Genomic DNA, 21330 nt, shown 5'->3' with positions numbered 1-21330 from the left:
GCAGGGCATCTCGTAGCCCAAGCCGACATAGCCTTCCACGGCCTCCTTCAGCATCAACTTGGGGAACGCCACGTAGCCCCTTCTGTAACGCTCCTTGCCTATCATTGATTTCCGGACGCTTTCTTTGCCAGAGAACTTTTTCGCCAGGAAGTCGCACTCCTCCACTCCGGCAACGTGCACATGATACACATGCTCTCTCAGCATGCTGTTACCCGCTACGAAATGGGAAAGCCTGACGCCGCACGCATCACACACGTGAGTGTCTACGGTGTCCAGCTCATACGACATGCCCTCACGGCTGCCCAGCTCCCTGAACAGGTTGTCCGCAGTGCGAGGGCCGACCACGCTCCTCTCGCTCGGCATTTTCGTGTACAGCAGAGGCTTGCGCCTGTAGTCGTCGTCCAGCTGGGTGTCGGTCAGATACGCCGTGAATCTCTCGCAAACTTCTTTTCATCTGTCGCGGTGTCGTCTCCCTGCGCCAGCATAGATGACGCATCGCTTTACATTTAGCAGGTAACATTTGCCCACCATGCCTTGGGCGAACCTGAGTTCGCCCAGGTCCAAGGCCAATTGATCCGTTGGCAGGTGGCAGTGTCTGTAATGAGCCTTGACACGAGCACACCGTCCGTCGCTGGCCAGGATGTGTTTGTCCAACAAGGCCCTCAAGGCACCCTCAGCGGCCAGAGCGTTCCCACACAAACAGTCGCACTCCAGACCTTCGTCTAGGCCTCCTTCCAGGTCTGGGAATCCGCTATGATCCAACGGGCACGGGGTTCCCTCTTCTTCTACGCGAAGGCGCAGACAGTCTGTGGTCCGCTCGAGCCGCGGCTCGAACACAGCGCAGCCGTCGGTTTGCAGGTCACCTTCTTGAGAGGCCATAGCGTTGGAACCTTTCGACGAGACTGTGGATAAACGCTCGTTCCAAGCTTGTCAGGTGAAGTGGTACTGCGATGTATTCTCTCTGCGACTTTTAAGGTTCGCCGCACCTCCCTCCCCCGCACACAGGCACCCAACCCAAAATCTGGACCAGCGAGGGATCCTCCAATCGGCTCATCGTCATCTCACCGCCAGACAACTCCTCCTGAACCGTTCTCCACTTTGTCCAACGTGGAAAAAGTCCTCCGACCCGGGCAATTTATTCCCACCAGGAGGATCCTCCAACTCGAAAAAATCCTGGGAAACCTGGGAAATTGAGGGAAAACTTGTGTAAACTTGTGTAAAATTGGAAATGAGGCGGCGACTGGTCAATAGGTTCCACCGCAGCGCTCCTCACATTGAGACTGGTGGAATAGCGTTGACACAATAACGCAGACCTCCGTGCCCGCAGCAGCCACGCTCCCCATACATGTAAAAAAATATATATATATTTCACCACCCCGTGAACACCGCGTCCTCCCGGGGTGTCTGACGCGACCCCACGCTCACACACACACACACACACACACACACACACACACACACACACACACACACACACACACACACACACACATTATTTGAATATTATCATATTATGAGGGAGAAAATAAAGACCAAATAAGCAAAACTTTTGATTAAATACTAAATATTTATTAAATATAAAACAGTAATCAAAGAAAGGGGTACACAATGCATTCATATGCACTCATATTCATAATCATATTAAAACCTCAGAGAGACCGAAATCATCTCACCACCAGAGAACTTGGGAACCGTTCTCCACTTTATCCAACGTGAAAAATCCTCCAACGTGGCAGTTTATCCCACCGGAAGGATTCCTCCAACGTGGTGAAGATCCCTCCAACTTGGAAACTTAGTGTTTGTGTGTGTGCTTTCACCTGCTAATTATTTCACCACCACCCTCACGGCCCCCCTAGGTCCAACACGACCCCATGCGCCGCACACACACACACACACACACACACACACACACACACACACACACACACACACACACACACACACACACACACACACACACACACACACACACACATATAGGTGCTGGATTTGGGGTGGAACCCTCCACGCATGGTGAGGAGCTTTCGTGTCTTAACATCTGTGGTCTGTATCTCTTCCTTTGGCCACCTTATTATTCCCGCAGGGTATCTGATCACTGGCAGGGCGTAGCTGTTTATTGCCCGGGATTTGTTCTTGCCATTGAGCTGGCTTCTTAGGACTTGCCTTACTCGTTGGAGGTATTTGGCTGTTGCCGCATTCCTTGTTGCCTGCTCAAGGTTGCCGTTTGCCTGTGGTATTTCAAGGTACTTGTAATTGTCCTCAATGTCTGCTATTGTTCCTTCTGGGAGTGAGACCCCTTCTGTGTGGATTACCTTGCCTCTCTTTGTCACCATCCTCCCACATTTCTCGAGCCCGAATGACATCCTGATGTCCGAGCTGTAGATCCTGGTGGTGTGGATCAACGAGTCGATGTCTCGCTCACTCTTGGCGTACAGCTTGATGTCATCCATGTAGAGGAGGTGACTTATGGTGGCCCCGTTCCGGAGTCGGTATCCATAGCCAGTCTTGTTTACTATTTGGCTGAGGGGGTTCAGACCTATGCAGAACAGCAGTGGGGACAGTGCATCTCCTTGGTATATGCCACATTTGATGGATACTTGGGCAAGTGGCTTCCCATTGGCTTCAAGGGTGGTTCTCCACAACCTCATCGAGTTTGCAATGAAGGCCCTTAGAGTTCTGTTGATGTTGTACAGCTCCAAGCATTCAGTGATCCATGTGCGTGGCATTGAGTCATAGGCTTTCTTGTAGTCGATCCAGGCTGTGCACAGGTTGGTGTGTCGCACTCTGCAGTCTTGGGCGACTGTTCTGTCAACCAGGAGTTGGTGTCTGGCTCCTCTGGTATCCTTACCAATGCCATTCTGTGCTTCGCTCATGTATTGACCAATGTGCCCACTTATCTTAGCTGCGATGATGCCTGACATGAGCTTCCATGTTGTGGAGAGACAGGTTATTGGCCGGTAGTTGGATGGGACTGTGCCCTTTGAGGGATCCTTCATTATCAGAATTGTTCGCCCTTCGGTTAGCCATTCAGGGTGAGTCCCATTCCTTAGCAGCTGGTTCATTTGTGCTGCCAAGCGCTCATGGATTGCAGTGAGCTTCTTTAGCCAGTAGGCGTGGATCATGTCAGGGCCAGGTGCTGTCCAGTTTTTCATACCTGAGACTCTTTGTTGGATGTCTGCCACTGTGATAGTCACTGGATTCTGTTCAGGGAGGTTGCTGTGATCTTCCCTCAGATCCACCAGCTAGAGATGGCGAAATCGAAGCCTCATGAATCACTGAGCAACTATGACACAGTTGGGCTGAAATCGACACACTGCTCGACACCATCATGACACAGTCAGAACAACGACATCTGCTGGTTGTGCGTGAGAACTGCTTGAGCAGACTGACCATCAAACCCTCTCTGATACGTGGTTGTTCAGGATCACAGTCTATGTTTTATTGTCAAATAAAACTTATTTAATCAAAGGTGTGTAATTGTGTTTCTCTCTGGATAATAATGTATAAGTGGCCTTGATGTGGCAAACATGTTTGATGTCCGATGTTATTAGAGCTGTATTTGTTCTTCTGCAACTCTGTTTATTACTACATTGAAGAGACATGTTTGTCAGTTAGTTTAATCAAAGACCTTTATTTCATTTTATTTTTCCACAGAACATGACTTTAATCACATTCTCTTTGGAGAAGAGCCATTTGCACGGCCCTGATGTCTGACTAATAAAGATATTTGTATTGGAATTGCGACTTGTCAAAATATAGTTTTAGTCTTTAATTACATTTTGAACTTGTCATAAATACATTACAGATGTCTGTAATGTGAAACCTGTGTATCTTACAGATCATCTATCATCTTATAGATCATCTCCGGACCGCTTGCCACGTTTATAAAGCTCTGCCATATTAAAACAACCGTCCGTTCAAAGTGCACTTAAGCCGCTCGGCAGTCACGTGACGTATCGACAACTCTCGCTCTCATTGGTCACGTGATTCGGAACGCGTTCGAGATTCTGCTTGACGACACTTCCGCTTCAAAAGATCGACGCTGAGTCGAGTGGGAGGTCTCGAGTTGGACATCTCTACCACCAGCCACTGTGCATCGTTGTTGTGTGATGCCTCCCTCTCCCATATCTTTTTCCAGAACTGTTCAGTTTCCAGCCTTGGTGGGTCTGCTCTGCTGTTATTACCCTGCCATTGAGAGTACACTTTCGCAGGTTGTGTTGCGAACAGCCGGTTTATTCGTCTGGTCTCGTTATCTCTGGTGTATCTCTTTAGGCAGCTGGCCAAGGCTTGTAGCCTTTGCTTGGCAGTCTCGAGTGCTTCAGGTATGGTCATCTGGCTGTACCTCTTAGGCATTGGTCTTTTCATTGCACTTCTCTGGGCCTCTGTCATTTGGCTCCCTCCGAGCTGCCTTGATTTTTGCCTCCAACCTTCGTTTCCATGGTGGGTATTGTTTCTCATGGCTCCCATGGTTGCTCTTATATCCAAGCACCTCTAGGATCACTGATGCTGAAGCGTATATCAGCTCATTGGTTTCTGTGATTGTTGTGGTAGAGATCGCTCTCAATGCTGCATTCACATCTTCCATGAGACTTTCTGATGGTACTTCACTTAGCCGTTGTAGTGGGGTTCAGGGTTGCCTGTTCAATCTCGCCATGATCTTATCTTTCAGGTCAGTCTCTGTGCTCATTGGGGCTTCATACCCAATTTCCGGTTGGGGAGATGGTGAAATGTCCCTTCTGACCTGGCGTCCTGGCTCCCCCTTGCCGTAGCATTTGTGTTGTATCTCGTCAATCTCAAGTTGTGATAGCAGTTACTTGAGTGGTAGCATTCCAACCGAGCCTTGTTCTCGCATCTCAGCCATTTCTTTCTTGTTCCAGTAGCCCACTTCTCGCCAAGGTGCTCTGGTTCCCCAACACCTGACGCAGACCTTGTTAGACCGGGCGACGTCTGAGCTGTATCTCATGTGGTTCATTGTCTGGATCTTCATTGACTAGATGCTTATTCGCCCTAACGGGGATTCGAACCGAGAGCCAAGATATACATATATATATATATATATATATATATATATATATATATATATATATATACATATATATATATATATATATATATATGCCAAGGCATATATGCCAAGGCATATATCTTCTCCGTTAGGACCTCCATTTTCTCCCAGGTGGCGTTCAGGAGCGCCCAATTTCCCACGGGTCTGCGTTGCGAGACGTCAGGATGCGTGTCTCGCCAGACAGCGAACTTGTCATTGTCTCTCGCTTTTCCAGTGCCTTTAGAGAAGGTCTCTAAGATCTGAGCGACGGCGACAAGCTCCGGTCCGTTAGAGAAGTTAGAGGTCTCTGCGTCCATGTCGGTGAGCTCTGTTCAGTTTAGAGGGACGGGAAGAGTAGCCATCCTCTTCTGTCTTCTGTGGGGTTTATATGAAACCGACCGTGGGAAGGTGGCAGGTCTGACCGGGGTCCAATCCCCGACCCTAACCTTGTTTTTGTTTTGTTTTTTCGTATTCTCTGGCGCCACATTTCCATCGCTGCCAAAGGCATCAAACCAAAATCATCTCACCACCAAAGAACTCGGAGCCGTTCCCCCCCTTATCCAACGTGAAAAATCCTCCAAGCTCCTCCAAGTTTATCCCACCAGAAGGATTTCTCCAACAAAAAAAAACATCTAACCTGGGGGGGGGGGGGGGGGGGGGGGGGAGATTCCTCCAACTTGGAAACTTGTGTTTGTGTGTGTGCTTTCAACGGCAGCTTATTTCACCACCACCCTCACGTCCCTCAACAAGACCCCACACGCACGCACACACACACACACACGCACACACACACCCCACACGCACACACACAAACACACACACACACAAACACACACACACACACACACACACTTTTTCCACTTTATCCAACGTGAAAAATCCTCCAACACGGCAGTTTATCCCACCAGAAGGATTCCTCCAACGTGGTGGAAAAAAAATCATCTAACCTGGGTTCGTCCAACGTGAAAATTCTCCAACCTGGCAGTTTATCCCACCAGAAAGATTCCTCCAACGTGGTGGGAAAAAAAATCATCTAACCTAGGTTCGTCCAATGTGAAAAATCCTCCAACGCGGCAGTTTATCCCACCAGAAGGATTCCTCCAAAAAATCATCTAACCTGGGTTCGTCCAATGTGAAAAATCCTCCAACGGGGCAGTTTATCCCACCAGAAGGATTCCTCCAACGTTGTGGAGATTCCTCCAACTTGGAAACAAGACCCCACACGCACGCACGCACCCACACGCACCGCACACACACAAACACACACAAAACACACACACACACACACTTTCTCCACTTTATCCAACGTGAAAAATCCTCCAACACGGCAGTTTATCCCACCAGAAGGATTCCTCCAGCGTGGTGGGAAAAAATCATCTAACCTGGGGGGAGAGTCGGGACCTGTCACCGGTTCGTCCAACGTGAAAAATCCTCCAAAGCGGCAGTTTATCCCACCAGAAGGATTCCTCCAACGTGGGGGAGATTCCTCCAACTTGGAAACAAGACCCCAGACGCATGCACACACAAACACACACACACACACACTTTCTCCACTTTATCCAACGTGAAAAATCCTCCAACACGGCAGTTTATCCCACCAGAAGGATTCCTCCAACGTGGTGGAGATTCCTCCAACTTGGAAACTTGTGTTTGTGTGTGCTTTCACCTGCAAATTATTCACCACCCTCACGTAGCTTGGACTAAAAACAAACAAAAAAAGAGAAAACTGGTCTTACTTATGAGTTGGTGTTAGGGAGACGCTTGCGTGCCCACGTTTCCTGCATGCTTGCGTGCCTGACCCCCTGCTCATTGGCCTGCCTGCCTGCCTGCCTGCCTGCCAGCTTGCCTGCCTGCCAGCTTGCCTGCCTGCCAGCTTGCCTGCCTGCCAGCTTGCCTGCCTGCCTGCCTGCCTGCCTGCCTGCCTGCCTGCCTGCCTGCCTGCCTGCCTGACAGCTTGCCTGCCTGACAGCTTGCCTGCCTGCCAGCTTGTCTGCCAGCTTTGCGCTCTCTCTTCATGGCCGCTGCTCGTTTCACCGCCGCACAGGTTCTAGAGCAGATTTTTTTAAGCAAATCAAATGACGACTCTGAACCAGAAGAGGAATCTGAGGAAGATGTGTCAAGTGAAGAAGAGAAAGAAAAAGGAGAAGCAGAAGTAGCAGATACAGCAGGACCAGAAACAGATGAAGGACAAGAAGACAGCGAGGGATGGGATCTAAGGCTGGACTTCAGATGAAGAAGTTGATGATAAAGAATATAATGATGATGATGATGTTGATGATGAAGATGATGATGAAATAATAGAAAATGTACAAAGACTGGAGCAAAAAGAACTCGAGGAGGAGGAGGGGGAGGAGGAAGAGGATGAAGAAGAAGAAAAAGAAGAAGAAGAAGATAAAACTTTTATCTCTAAAGACGGGAAAATAAAATGGTCCTCCGCTGCATTTCGCAATGGCGAGGAAGTGAGGAACGTCCCTCTTACTCCTCTTTCTGCCCAGGGACCCACAGAGTACGCGGCGGCTCAGGCGGTCGACTTGGAATCGACCTTCCACATGTTTGTGACCCCGGCAGTGGAAAGGATTGTCCTGGAGAACACCAACCTGGAGGGCTCTTGAAAGCTCCTGAGCACCTGGAAGGGCATGGACGAAGTCGACCTGCGAGCCTATTTGGGCCTCCTGATTTTGTCCGGCGTCTACAGGTCCCGAGGGGAGGCCGTGGCCAGCCTGTGGGACGCCGAGAGCGGCGGGGCCTTTTTTTGCGCCACGATGTCGCTCAAGGTGTTTCACACTTACTCGAAGCTGTTGCGTTTCGACGATCGCCAAACTAGACCCGCCAGGCAAGCAACGGACAAACTGGCAGCCTTGAAAGAGGTCTGGGACGCGTGGGTGGAGCGGCTGCCCAGCCTCTACAGCCCGGGTCCTAACGTGACGGTGGACGAGCAACTGGTACCTTCTAGAATTAAAGCAAAAAAAAAAAAAAAACACTACATATTACACACGCAGACATGCAGACACAGACACAGACACACACTTGCAGGCACACACATACACACACACACACCCATACACACACACCCATACACACACACAAAGGCACACACACACGCAGACATGCAGACACAGGCACAGACACACAGGCACAGACACACACCCATACACCCATACACACACATACACACACACAGGCATATAGACACACACACACACACACACACACACACACACACCCACACACACCCACACACACACACACACACACACACACACACACACACACACACACACAGAGACGCAGACATGCAGAAAACACGTAGCACGCAGGCTTTCTTTTTTTACCTCTGTAAAAAAATATATTTTTAGAAATCTCACCTTTGTTTTTTGTAGGTCGTTGCTCTTTCAGACAGTACATGCCTAGCAAGCCAGCAAAATACGGCCTCAAGTTTTGGGTGGCGTGCGACGCCAAGTCCAGCTACGCTTGGAAGATGCAGCTTTACACAGGCAAGCCAGGAGGAGGAGGAGGAGGAGAAAAGACAGCTTCTGAAAAAAACCAGGGCCAGCGGGTTGTGCTGGACGTCACAGAAGGGATCGCCGGACCTCGCAACGTGACGTGCGACAACTTTTTCACTTCCTACGAACTGGGCCAGCGGCTCCTGCGCAGGGAGCTCACCATGCTCGGTACGGTTTGCAAGAACAAGCCGGAATAATAATAATAATAATAATAATAATAATAATAATAATAATAATAATAATAATAATAATAATAATAATAATAATAATAATAATAATAATAATATTCTGTGTGTTTTATACGATTGTTGATGTTTTTGTTGTTGTCAGTGTAGTAACACTATTTACAAACAAAGTGTAATATGTAAAAGAAAAATAATTAATAAAATTAAGCAAAAGCATTTGAATTTGGGTATTTTGTTTTTTTTTTCTCCAACCTGGGATTTTCTCCAACCTGGAGACAACAAGTTTCCAACTTGGAAACACACAACGTCACGGCCCTCCTTGTATTCCCACACACACACACACACACACACACACACACACACACACACACACACACACACACACACACACACACACACACACACACACACAGACACACACACACACACACACACAGATTCTCCAGACAGAGATTCTCCATCCTCCAACCTGTGGATCCTCCTAACCTGCACTTTCTGTGTCCTCCTGGGGTCCAGCGTGACCCCCACCTCCCTCCTCCTAACCTGCACGTTCGCTTTCCTCCTGGGGTCCAGCGTGACCCCCACCTCCCTCCTCCTAACCTGCACTTTCGGTGTCCTTGTGGCGTCCGGCGTGACCCCCACCTCTCTCCTCCTAACCTACACTTTCTGTGTCCTCGTGGAGTCTGGCGTGACCCCCACCTCTCTCCTCCTAACCTGCACGTTCGCTTTCCTCCTGGGGTCCAGCGTGACCCCCTCTTCCCTCCTCCTAATCTGCACGTTCGCTTTCCTCCTGGGGTCCAGCGTGACCCCCACCTCCCTCCTCCTAACCTGCACTTTCGGTGTCCTCGTGGGGTCCGGCGTGACCCCCACCTCTCTCCTCCTAACCTGCACGTTCGCTTTCCTCCTGTGGTCCAGCGTGACCCCCACCTCCCTCCTCCTAACCTGCACTTTCGGTGTCCTCGTGGGGTCCGGCGTGACCCCCACCTCTCTCCTCTTAACCTGCACTTTCTGTGTCCTTGTTGGGTCAAGCATGACCCCCACCTCTCTCCTCCTAACCTGCACTTTCTGTGTCCTCGTGGGGTCTGGCGTGACCCCCTCCTCCCTCCTCCCAACCTGCACTTTCTGTGTCCTCGTGGGGTCCAGCGTGACCCAAACCACCACCCCCCACTGCACATCCTCACCCACTTGTGGGGTCAGATGTAAACCCTCCTCCGTTGCCCTCGTGGGGTCTAAAAATGAAAGCTGCGTGAGGGTTAAAGCAACAGCGAGTTTAAGTATTAGCTTTGAAGAGGTGAGATACTGTACCAACTCTGCTCGGGGGAGCAATTTGTACTTGAGGAAGAATGTGGCTTAAGTTGGTAAATGGTTTTGAAAAGAGAGCAAATAACTTGAGTGGCTGCAATTGTTGGTGTGTCTGGCCAGAGCAGCTTTTGTTGGATTGCGTCTTATATTTTTGTCAGAGACTTAGGCTACAACAAATAATTTTCAAGGAACCATTAAATCTTTCTGATAAAGCAACAGCGAGTTTAAGTATTAGCTTTGAAGAGCTGAGATACTGTACCAACTCTGCCATAACCAAAGCCTTAATCAGATCAAAGTTTCTGTAGTGTAGCGGTTATCACGTTAGCTTCACACGCAAAAGGTCCCTGGTTCAATGCCAGGCAGAAACAGAGGATGTCTTTTTCTCTCACATTTGTACAAGCAGCACTAGTTTTTTTTTTTTTCAGTATTGCAACACACGTGGTTGTGGTAGGGAGCGGGACATTGGTCGTTGAAACCCTGGATATGACCTGTAATCCCTGTCTTCAGAAGCCAGTGCACGTCTGTGAAAGTTGAATGGATTGAAATCAGAGAAGCAAGACTCACCATCAACCTGCAGCCTGAAATGGGACAATAATAAGTCTGAGCCCTGTTTGTGTGTTCATTTGGACCGTTGTCCTGTACGTCACGCAGTCTGATCAGGCACCCCAAAGTTTTTGAGGGACAGTGAACCCAGCTGTGATTCCTGGGATTCCAAAGACATGCCGGGCCTTTAGGCCACTGCTCAGCCGCCACTGAGCATCATGGCCAAACATTGGTGTCAGCCTTTCATCGTATAGAGCAGTTTTGTCGAGTGACATAACGTGGCCCCAGAGGGCACCAAGCTTTTACCAAGAGCCCCCTGACCTTATCACTCATATGTAGACAATTGTATTTATTTGTAGCCTGGCTAGCTCAGCCAGATACGCCTAAAGCTGTCAATCTCAGGGTTCGAGCCCACCGTTGGTCAAGGTTCCTTTATTTTGGCTGGTGTGCTTTCACAGGTCTCTCTGTTACCAGTAATGGAACTCAAAGTCACACAGCTTTGAAAGTTGTTGCCTGTTATGTTCTTATCAGACTAACGACTGTGTTTCTTTGCTGTAAAATTCTTATCAGAGCAATGAGTGTGTTCAGTCATTTATGCCTAGGATCAGCTACAGGCTCAAAGTTGATGACAACATAGGTGCTGATAGAAAAACTCTAGCAGAGGAGGTTTTTAATCCATCGACCTCTGGGTTATGGGCCCAGCAAGCTTCCTCTGCTCCAGCCTGGGCGGGACTTGCACTCAAAATACCTGTTTTAAGAGGCCAGTGCCTTACAGATTGTGTTTCCATGGTATGTCCCGCCCCGCCTCCTCCTGTAAAGGTTTTCTTTTAAAGGATAAAGCAAAGAACAGGGGAATTACCTGCTGAAACCTGGGATTGAACCAGGGACCTTTAGATCTTCAGTCTAACGCACTCCCAGCTGAGCTATTTCAGCACAAGCAAGCCACATGATGGTGGCAAAGAGTTTCAAATTTCAGGTTTTTAGACAAAACCTAGTATAAGTTTTCCTTCCTGTGGCTTGATAACAAAGAAAACCATTCCCGTTAAGGGAATTTACAGAGTCAAAGAACCTGAGAACAAGGCAAATAGTGAAACAGCGTCGTAACAGCTGCTGAATTTTCTACAATGTTGATTGGAGGATGAATCCAAAAGGAAAACGCATGTTTTTGGAGCCAACATCTATCAAGTGACTCCATATCAGATTGTGTGTGCTGTCCACTGTAACTAGTCATTGACACACAGCAATCCACTTTTGCTTTTTCTTGCAAAATTTACCGGGGGTTACGAGGGTAAGCTGAGAAAATTCAAAAGCTCCCAGCTACAGGTAGCATTAGGTAGAAACCACTGGCTTTGGTTGTTGAGGTGTGTTACTGCTTCATGCAACAAAAAGGAATCTTTGAGTAGGCTTTAAGCAGCGCTAAAACATGTTTGTGTTTCCAGCAACTTGATTGAAATTGATTTTGGCAGATTCTGCTGTGCTACACCAGGGCTGACCTAGAAAGATACCAAAACCTCCAGGCCTCTCCAATCCACTCAATCCTAACATGCTCAGGGGCAGCAATTTGTACTTGAGAAAGAATGTGGCTTAAGTTGGTAAATGGTTTTGAAAAGAGAGCAAATAACTTGAGTGGCTGCAATTGTTGGTGTGTCTGGCCAGAGCAGCTTTTGTTGGATTGCGTCTCATATTTTTGTCAGAGATTTAGGCTACAACAAATAATTTTCAAGGAACCATTAAATCTTTCTGATAAAGTAACAGCGAGTTTAAGTATTAGCTTTGAAGAGGTGAGATACTGTACCAACTCTGCCATAACCAAAGCCCTAATCAGATCAAAGTTTCTGTAGTGTAACGGTTATCACGTTTGCTTCAAACGCAAAAGGTCCCTGGTTCAATGCCAGGCAGAAACAGAGGATGTCATTTTCTCTCACATTTGTACAAGCAGCACTAGTTTTTTTCTTTTCTTCAGTATTGCAACACACGTGGTTGTGGTAGGGAGCGGGACATTGGTCGTTGAAACCCTGGATATGACCTGTAATCCCTGTCTTCAGAAGCCAGTGCACGCCTGTGAAAGTTGAATGGATTGAAATCAGAGAAGCAAGACTCACCATCAACCTGCAGACTGAAATGGGACAATAATAAGTCTGAGCCCTGTTTGTGTGTTCATTTGGACCGTTGTCCTGTACGTCACGCAGTCTGATCAGGCACCCCAAGGTTTTGAGGGACAGTGAACCCAGCTGTGATTCCTGGGATTCCAAAGACATGCCGGGCCTTTAGGCCACTGCTCAGCCGCCACTGAGCATCATGGCCAAGCATTGGTGTCAGCCTTTCATCGTATGGAGCAGTTTTGCCTTACAGATTGTGTTTCCATGGTATGTCTCGCCCCGCCTCCTCCTGTAAAGGTTTTCTTTTAAAGGATAAAGCAAAGAACAGGGGAATTACCTGCTGAAACCCGGGATTGAACCAGGGACCTTTAGTCTAACGCTCTCCCAGCTGAGCTATTTCAGCACAAGCAAGCCACACGATGGTGGCAAAGAGTTTCAAATTTCAGGTTTTTAGACAAAACCTTGTAAAAGTTTTCCTTCCTGTGGCTTGATAACAAAGAAAACCATTCCCGTTAAGGGAATTTACAGAGTCAAAGAACCTGAGAACAAGGCAAATAGCGAAACAGCGTCGTAACAGCTGCTGAATTTTCTACAATGTTGATTGGAGGATGAATCCAAAAGGAAAACGCATGTTTTTGGAGCCAACATCTATCAAGTGACTCCATATCAGATTGTGTGTGCTGTCCAGTGTAACTAGTCATTGACACACAGCAATCAACTCTTGCTTTTTCTTGCAAAATTTACCGGAGGTTACGAGGGTAAGCTGAGAATATTCAAAAGCTCCCAGCTACAGGCAGCATTAGGTAGAAACCACTGGCTTTGGTTGTTAAAGTGTGTTACTGCTTCATGCAACAAAAAGGAATCTTTGAGTAGGCTTTAAGCAGCGGTAAAACATGTTTGTGTTTCCAGCAACTTGATTGAAATTGATTTTGGCAGATTCTGCTGTGCTACGCCAGGGCTGACCTGGAAAGATACCAAAACCTCAAGGCCTCTCCACTCCACTCAATCCTAACATGCTCAGGGGCAGCAATTTGTACTTGAGGAAGAATGTGGTTTAAGTTGGTAAATGGTTTTGAAAAGAGAGCAAATAACTTGAGTGGCTGCAATTGTTGGTGTGTCTGGCCAGAGCAGCTTTTGTTGGATTGCGTCTTATATTTTTGTCAGAGATTTAGGCTACAACAAATAATTTTCAAGGAACCATTAAATCTTTCTGATAAACTAACAGCGAGTTTAAGTATTAGCTTTGAAGAGGTGAGATACTGTACCAACTCTGCCATAACCAAAGCCCTTGACAGATCAAAGTTTCTGTAGTGCAGTGGTTATCACGTTTGCCTAACACGCAAAAGGCCCCTGTTTCCAAACCAGGCAGAAACTTTCACGTAATGTTTTGTCCGATGTAGATAATCAATATGTGTGACAGTCCATGAGCGTTCACAAGATGGCCAGTCGGAACTGCATTTCCTGTGAACGAGTCCCGGGATATGGCAAAGTGCACTGGCAAGTCTATGTTCACTAAAGGACTGTCCTGTCAACATTTCAAAAAGACAGGCTATCATTGGTTGCTTTTCACTTTTAAACGCACCTGAACACTAAACGCTTACCTGGCAGAACTCCAAAGCTCCTAGAGACACTGCAGAGGAAGGTTGTCAATGGCTCCACTTTTTGCTAGCATGCTCTGGCGCACTAATTTGGACTTGAGAAGAATCTATAATTAAGCGGGCAAAAGGGTCTTGAGAAAACAGCAGTCAGCTGTTGCAGCCATCTTGGGTGGCTGCCATTGTTGGTGTGTCTGGCCAGAGCAGTGTGTGTTGCAATGCAGATCATAGAGCTGTTAGGGTTTAAGGCTGCACTAGACCATTTTCTGTCCAGGAACCTCCACGTCTTGCTGACAAGGCAAGAGCAACCCAAAGTCATGTTGTTCAAGAAGTGAGTCGAAGATTCTGCTTAAAGAGGAAGTCAATGTGCAACATGGTATGGGTTTCTGTCATGTAGTGGTTATCACGTTTGCTTCACACGCAAAAGGTCCCTTGTTTGATGCCAGGCAGAAAAAGGTAAGTTTTTCTTTCAACTTTCTCCATGCAGGGGCAATTTTTATGCCACTGTAGCCATGTTCAAAATATCTATATAGTAGAAATGCATGACACATGATCTGTCGATTCTTCTAAAAAGCAACAAATCAAACGTGAGGACATGGTTGCGTTTTGCATCTCAGAGTTTGGACATCTGTTGCTGAAACCTGGGATGAACGGAAGGATGCAGATCTTCAGTCTAACACTCTCCCGTCTGAGCTACTCCAGCAAAAAAGAGTTACCTTGTGGTAGTCAAAAGCAGCAATCCTCAGCTGTTTTTTTTTATAATAGAAAGTAAATTCCTGCGTCATGTGGTGGGATGACAAAGAAAAACACTCCCCGTCAGGGAATCGAACCCTGGTCTTCCACGTGACAAGCGGAGATACTGGCCACTATACTAACGAGGACCAAATTTGCCATTTTGTGGTCTGTAGGACACCAAGTCACAGTTGACACACAATTTTTGTATGGAATTTAAGCTGCAACAAAGCAAGTTTGTGGTTCAAGTGTTTTCCAAAGTGACCAAAAACATTTGGAGGCTCCGCTTATCTCCATTGATTCACATGTACCCATGGAAAGCACTTGCATCAAGTTTTTTTGGAACACTCCTTCCTCAAGAACTGTCTCTCAATGCCTTGTCAGGTTTCTGTAGTGTAGTGGTTATCACGTTTGCCTAACACACAAAAGGCCCCTGGTTCGAAACCAGGCAGAAACTTTCACGTAATGTTTTGTCCGATGTAGATAATCAATGTGTGTGACAGTCCATGAGCGTTCACAAGATGGCCAGTCGGTACGGCATTTCCTGTGAACGAATCCCGGGATATGGCAAAGTGCACTGGCAAGTCTATGTTCACTAAAGGACTGTCCTGTCAACATTTCATAAAGACAGGCTATCATTGGTTGCTTTTCACTTTTAAACACACCTGAACACAAAATGCTTACCTGGCAGAACTCCAAAGCTCCTAGAGACACTGCAGAGGAGGGTTGTCAATGGCTCCACTTTTTGCTAGCATGCTCTGACGCACTAATTTGGACTTGAGAAGAATCTATAATTAGGGGGGCAAAAGGGTCTTGAGAAAAGAGCAGTCAGCTGTTGCAGCCATTTTGGGTGGCTGCCATTGTTGGTGTGTCTGGCCAGAGCAGTGTGGGTTGGAATGCAGATCATAGAGCTGTTAGGGTTTAAGGCTGCACTAGACCATTTTCTGTCCAGGAACTTCCACGTCTTGCTGACAAGGCAAGAGCAACCCAAAGTCATGTTGTTCAAAAAGTGAGTCGAAGATTCTGCTTAAAGAGGAAGTCAATGTGCAACATGGTATGGGTTTCTGTCATGTAGTGGTTATCACGTTTGCTTCACACGCAAAAGGTCCCTTGTTTGATGCCAGGCAGAAAAAGGTAAGTTTTTCTTTCAACTTTCTCCATGCAGGGGCAATTTTTATGCCACTGTAGCCATGTTCAAAATATCTATATAGTAGAAATGCATGGCAGATGATCTTTCGATTCTTCTAAAAAGCAACAAATCAAACGTGAGGACATGGTTGTGTTTTGCATCTCAGAGTGTAGTGGTTATTATGTTTGCCTAACACGCAAAAGGCCCCTGGTTCGAAACCAGGCAGAAACTTTCACGTAATGTTTTGTCCGATGTAGATAATCAATGTGTGTGACAGTCCATGAGCGTTCACAAGATGGCCAGTCGGTACAGCATTTCCTGTGAACGAGTCCCGGGATATGGCAAAGTGCACTGGCAAGTCTATGTTCACTAAAGGACTGTCCTGTCAACATTTCAAAAAGACAGGCTATAATTGGTTGCTTTTCACTTTTAAACGCACCTGAATACAAAATGCTTACGTGGCAGAACTCCAAAGCTGCTAGAGACACTGCAGAGGAAGGTTGTCAATGGCTCCACTTTTTGCTAGCATGCTCTGGCGCACTAATTTGGACTTGAGAAGAATCTATAATTAAGCGGGCAAAAGGGTCTTGAGAAGAGAGCAGTCAGCTGTTGGAGCCATCTTGGGTGGCTGCCATTGTTGGTGTGTCTGGCCAGAGCAGTGTGTGTTGGAATGCAGATCATAGAGCTGTTAGGGTTTAAGGCTGCACTAGACCATTTTCTGTCCAGGAACCTCCACGTCTTGCTGACAAGGCAAGAGCAACCCAAAGTCATGTTGTTCAAGAAGTGAGTCGAAGATTCTGCTTAAAGAGGAAGTCAATATGCAACATGGTATGGGTTTCTGTCATGTAGTGGTTAACACGTTTGCTTCACACGCAAAAGGTCCGTTGTTTGATGCCAGGCAGAAAAAGGTAAGTTTTTCGTTCAACTTTCTCCATGCAGGGGCAATTTTTATGCCACTGTAGCCATGTTCAAAATATCTACAGATGGAGCGGTTCATTTTCGCTGATTTCAGTCGACTGTCAGTCACCTTTCTGACGCTGATCACACACTTATCACACCCTCATCAGCCGACTGTCAGCAGCCCCCCTCCTTGGTCTGTCTGGGGAAGGCGTTAAAAATGTTAATGAGGCCACCCCCATTTTAGCACCAAAGACGCAATTCCAGGGTAAAACCAAAAGGTGGAGCTTTAGTATCTGACCCATAGAGTTAGGGTCAAACAGCAAGTATAGGCACAGTTCTGAGAACAGGACATAGATCTGATAATGTCAGTTCTACACTGTTTGCTAGGGCAGACAGACAAACAAACAGACAATAGTCTGTCTAAACAGTCAACTAAAAAGTTGAGAAAACTTGAAAAGTTGACTTCATTTCAGAATTGAATGTTGTACTAACTTTTTTTTTAATTATAGATAAGCATCGGCAGCTCACGCTGCCACAGCTGCCAAACTACCTTCTGGAGGTTTATCAGTTACTGGCTGTATTAGGTTGAGTTGGACTTGGAGTTGAAATTATTAAATTCTCATTCTATATATTATTCTTATTCTCTTGAATGGAGTGTGTGTCAGTCTGCCTGCTTCAGGAGCTGTTTTAAATTAAAAAAAAAGAACATTTCAATGTTCTAATGAAGCTTAGATGAACATAACAATAGAGAGCCTCTTTTCTGACAGAACGACCAATCCACACCACCAGTTAGACTGGTTTCACACCGCCCCCTTCTCCCCAAAGCACCAGAGTCCTGCAGTGCTGTTACCTGATGTAACCAGATACATTTGTGAACTACTTCATCCATCCATCACTTATAAGAGCCTAGTGGTTAAAGCACACAACTTCTCACCCACAGTTTTTAAATAAACTGTTTTTGTTAATTGGTGGTTTAAAAAAGGGAAACTTTTATATCCTAAGGCCATAGACTTAACACTTTCTTTTTAACAAGTTTTATTTACAGATTTTATAAACGTCCAGTTCATTTGACCATTTCCTAAACCAAGTTGTCTGAAAGTTGGGTCACTACATTATTTTAGAGCAGAAATGTTTCTCAAGGAGCTTTTACATTATATGTTCTTCATGGGGGACATGGTCTTCACACCTTCTCACAGTCCTTTGTTCAACTGATGAGCCAGTTCTTTACAGGTGTGAAGTGAAGCCTATTGTAAATAGAGGATAGTGCCTTTACTCAGACTGAAGGTTCCTGCACTTTTGGTAATGTTTTAAGAAAAAACTGCTTTACGAAAAGTCTGTAAGTTAACTTGAAAGTTATTAAGCATTCACAATCAGCCGATTGCGGTGACATTTGGCAGTAAAAGGTGACTAAAATGAACTGAAAGAATATCAGCTGGCATAACTCATAACACATATGTATGCAGATCTCTGTATTTTGCGTCACTTGAATTTGTGTAGTAAACAAAAGACACCAGAGGCAAGTTTACACCAGGAGTCTCTAGCTGGGAGCTTCTGTGCCTTAACCACTAGGCTGTTGATCCTCTGAGGGAGACCTACTGTATGGACAGTAACTAAATTCCTCCATACAGCATTATGTTAACAGAGCCTTGATTTGAGTGGAACCTTTAACCTTTACAAATATATCTGGTTTTCATGGCTCAGGTAAAGTTGTGTGGAAGTTGAGTCATGTCAACTCTTTCAGTCTGGTGTCCTTCTTGGGGGAGGGTTCATCACACCTACTCACTTTTGTGTCTTTTGTTCACGTAACGAGCCAGTTCTTTGCAAGTGTGAAGTGAAGCCAAACTGGAGGATGATATGGAACCTCCCTCAGACTGAGGAAGCTTTTAGTCTTTGTCAGTTGTCAAAAAATGCCAGTACATTTAGAACTAAACATTACAATACAGTAATACATACAATACAGTATAATTAAAACAAATAAAATATCCATGTGGATGTTGACTGAATGTTTGACTAAAGGACATTGTATTCATAACAGCTGTAATTTTCTACTTGCTTAGACATAAATAACTTTAAAATCAGTTATAAACTACTTTACATTTAAGACGCTCATTTCTGTTCTCTCTCTCCAATCTGCCTGTGGGCCTGGATTACACATCACTGCTCCACCTGGTGCATGGATGTGCAATTGCAGGTCATTTCTTAAAAAAGGTTTAGGGGGCGTTAACAAGGCAGCCACGCATTAAGTACATCACAGTGGGGGGTCATGACTGGTGTAGGGGGGCTTGGTGGAATGGTACCTAAGTCATGCTAATGTCATGACAAGATCAGTGTGAAATCCTGCAGCAACGAGGCAACGAAAATTTGCCGCTCCATCTGTATATAGTAGAAATGCATGGCACATGATCTGTCGATTCTTCTAAAAAGCAACAAATCAAACGTGAGGACATGGTTGCGTTTTGCATCTCAGAGTTTGGACATCTGTTGCTGAAACCTGGGATGAACCGAAGGATGCAGATCTTCAGTCTAACACTCTCCCGTCTGAGCTACTCCAGCAAAAAAGAGTTACCTTGTGGTAGTCAAAAGCAGCAATCCTCAGCTGTTTTTTTTTTTTTATAAAAGAAAGTAAATTCATGCGTCATGTGGTGGGATGACAAAGAAAAACACTCGCCGCCAGGGAATCAAACCCTGGTCTTCCACGTGACAAGCGGAGATACTGGCCACTATACTAACGAGGACCAAATTTGCCATTTTGTGGACACACAATTTTTGTGTGGAATTTAAGCTGCAACAAAGCAAGTTTGTGGTTCAAGTGTTTTCCAAAGTGACCAAAAACATTTGGAGGCTCCGCTTATCTCCATTTATTCACATGTACCCATGGAAAGCATAGTCGGCACTTGCATCAAGTTTTTTTGGAACGCTCCTTCCTCAAGAACTGTCTCTCAATGCCTTGTCAGGTTTCTGTAGTGTAGTGGTTATCATGTTTGCCTAACACGCAAAAGGCCCCTGGTTCGATAACAGGCAGAAACTTTCACGTAACGTTTTGTCCGATGTAGATAATCAATGTGTGTGACAGTCCATGAGCGTTCACAAGATGGCCAGTCGGAACTGCATTTCCTGTGAACGAGTCCCGGGATATGGCAAAGTGCACTGGCAAGTCTATGTTCACTAAAGGACTGTCCTGTCAACATTTCAAAAAGACAGGCTATCATTGGTTGCTTTTCACTTTTAAACGCACCTGAACACAAAATGCTTACCTAGGAGAACTCCAAAGCTCCTAGAGACACTGCAGAGGAGGGTTGTCAATGGCTCCACTTTTTGCTAGCATGCTCTGGCGCACTAATTTGGACTTGAGAAGAATCTATGATTAAGGGGGCAAAAGGGTCTTGAGAAGAGAGCAGTCAGCTGTTGCAGCCATCTTGGGTGGCTGCCATTGTTGGTGTGTCTGGCCAGAGCAGTGTGTGTTGGAATGCAGATCATAGAGCTGTTAGGGTTTAAGGCTGCACTAGACCATTTCCTTTCGAGGAACCTCCACGTCTTGCTGACAAGGCAAGAGCAACCCAAAGTCATGTTGTTCAAGAAGTGAGTCGAAGATTCTGCTTAAAGAGGAAGTCAATGTGCAACATGGTATGGGTTTCTGTCATGTAGTGGTTAACACGTTTGCTTCACACGCAAAAGGTCCGTTGTTTGATGCCAGGCAGAAAAAGGTAAGTTTTTCTTTCAACTTTCTCCATGCAGGGGCAATTTTTATGCCACTATAGCCATGTTCAAAATATCTATATAGTAGAAATGCAAGGGGGCGGCACGGTGGTGCGGTGGGTAGCACTGTAGCCTCACAGTAAGAAGGTTCTGGGTTCGATTCCCGGAGGGCCGCCTCTGGGAAAGCGAGTAAATTCATGCGTCATGTGGTGGGATGACAAAGAAAAACACTCCCCGTCAGGGAATCGAACCCTGGTCTTCCACATGACAAGCGGAGATACTGGCTACTATAAGCCAAACAGTATCCCAGTGGTTTCTACCTTATGCTACCTGTAGCTGGGAGCGTTTTTTTCTCAGCTTACCCTCGTAACCCGCGGTAAATTTTGCAAGAAAAAGCAAGAGTTGATTGCTGTGTGTCAATGACTAGTTACAGTGGACAGCACACACAATCTGATATGGAGTCACTTGATAGATGTTGGCTCCAAAAACATGCGTTTTCCTTTTGGATTCATCCTCCAATCAACATTGTAGAAAATTCAGCAGCTGTTACGACGCTGATTCGCTATTTGCCTTGTTCTCAGGTTCTTTGACTCTGTTCCTTG

At 46.3% G+C, this 21330-nt stretch overlaps 7 non-coding genes across 7 annotated transcripts; 5 read left to right on the top strand and 2 right to left on the bottom strand.

Annotated features, from left to right (window-relative positions):
* The first annotated feature begins 10329 nt into the window (after positions 1–10329).
* On the top strand, positions 10330–10402 carry trnav-cac (transfer RNA valine (anticodon CAC)). The gene has a single exon. It is a non-coding gene; the product is annotated as a tRNA-Val (tRNA).
* A 1035-nt stretch (positions 10403–11437) lies between these two features.
* trnaf-gaa (transfer RNA phenylalanine (anticodon GAA)) lies at positions 11438–11510 on the bottom strand. Its single transcript has one exon. It is a non-coding gene; the product is annotated as a tRNA-Phe (tRNA).
* An 898-nt stretch (positions 11511–12408) lies between these two features.
* On the top strand, positions 12409–12481 carry trnal-caa (transfer RNA leucine (anticodon CAA)). Its single transcript has one exon. It is a non-coding gene; the product is annotated as a tRNA-Leu (tRNA).
* Positions 12482–13977: 1496 nt separating this feature from the next.
* Positions 13978–14050, top strand: trnav-aac (transfer RNA valine (anticodon AAC)). Its single transcript has one exon. It is a non-coding gene; the product is annotated as a tRNA-Val (tRNA).
* Positions 14051–15080: 1030 nt separating this feature from the next.
* On the bottom strand, positions 15081–15152 carry trnad-guc (transfer RNA aspartic acid (anticodon GUC)). The gene has a single exon. It is a non-coding gene; the product is annotated as a tRNA-Asp (tRNA).
* A 235-nt stretch (positions 15153–15387) lies between these two features.
* trnav-aac (transfer RNA valine (anticodon AAC)) lies at positions 15388–15460 on the top strand. The gene has a single exon. It is a non-coding gene; the product is annotated as a tRNA-Val (tRNA).
* Positions 15461–19986: 4526 nt separating this feature from the next.
* Positions 19987–20059, top strand: trnav-aac (transfer RNA valine (anticodon AAC)). The gene has a single exon. It is a non-coding gene; the product is annotated as a tRNA-Val (tRNA).
* Positions 20060–21330: the final 1271 nt, after the last annotated feature.

The sequence above is a fragment of the Betta splendens genome, chromosome 17, assembly GCF_900634795.4.
Source record: "Betta splendens chromosome 17, fBetSpl5.4, whole genome shotgun sequence".
In the NCBI taxonomy this organism is placed as follows: domain Eukaryota; kingdom Metazoa; phylum Chordata; class Actinopteri; order Anabantiformes; family Osphronemidae; genus Betta; species Betta splendens.
Note: the sequence above shows the minus strand (reverse complement) of the source record. Positions and strands in the feature narration are given on the sequence as shown.